The 883-nt window shown below is 33.6% G+C and overlaps 1 non-coding gene across 1 annotated transcript; it reads right to left on the reverse strand.

Annotated features, from left to right (window-relative positions):
• Positions 1-355: 355 nt before the first annotated feature.
• LOC122118425 lies at positions 356-462 on the reverse strand. Its single transcript, XR_006149353.1, has one exon. It is a non-coding gene; the product is annotated as a U6 spliceosomal RNA (small nuclear RNA).
• Between the last annotated feature and the right edge of the window lie 421 nt (positions 463-883).

Here is an 883-nt window from a genome sequence, read left to right on the forward strand (position 1 = left end):
CATTCTTTCCGATGGATGATAGAATTCCTATACACACACACACACACACACACAAACTCACAACGTTTTCTTGATCCATTCATCTACTGAGGGGCATCCTGGTGGGTTCCATATCTTAGCTATGGGAAATAATGCTGCAATAAACATAATTGTATTGGTAATTTTAATATGGTCTTGTTGCTGACTATTTAGGTGAATACCCAAAAGTGGGATTGCTTGGTCATTTGTGAGTTCTATGAGGAATCTTTTAAGGAACCTCCATACTGCTTTCCAAGTGGTTGAACAAGTTTACACTCCCACCAAAAAGGAAGTAGGGTTCCCTTCTTGCCACATCCCCTCCAGCATCTGTTATTGTAAAAATGTGGAGCGCTTCACAAATTTGCGTGTCACACTTGTACAGGGACCATGCTAATCTTCTCTGTATTGTTCCAATTTTAGTGTATGTGCTGTTGAATTGAGCACAGAACATTTTTTATATATAAAGTGGAATTGATTTTCTTAAACTAGACAATTCAACAAAAAGTAAGTTCAAAAGATTTGTCGTGAAATTTTAGAACCATGTATTTCTTACATAAGCACACATTTAAGACTAAATTCAAGATATGTTAAAACAAAATAATTCCAGGTATTTGTTGTTCAACAGATGTGTAGGAGGAGAAATTCAATTATTCTATACAAGGCACCTATCATAATGAACACTGCAGCAAGTGTTAAGTTCTTTTTTAAGTCTTAATGTTTTAAATATGTTTTGGGAATTTGCTTATATGCCAAAATTAAGATTGTTTGGTAGGTCATATAACTTTTCTATAAAGTATTTAAGATTTATGGTAGCAGACATATACAACTAAGTATGTATATTTCAGAGTTTATAGAAACTTTACTA

Source organism: Dipodomys spectabilis, unplaced genomic scaffold (assembly GCF_019054845.1).
Source record: "Dipodomys spectabilis isolate Male_0828 unplaced genomic scaffold, ASM1905484v1 ptg000151l, whole genome shotgun sequence".
Classification (NCBI taxonomy): Eukaryota; Metazoa; Chordata; class Mammalia; order Rodentia; family Heteromyidae; genus Dipodomys; species Dipodomys spectabilis.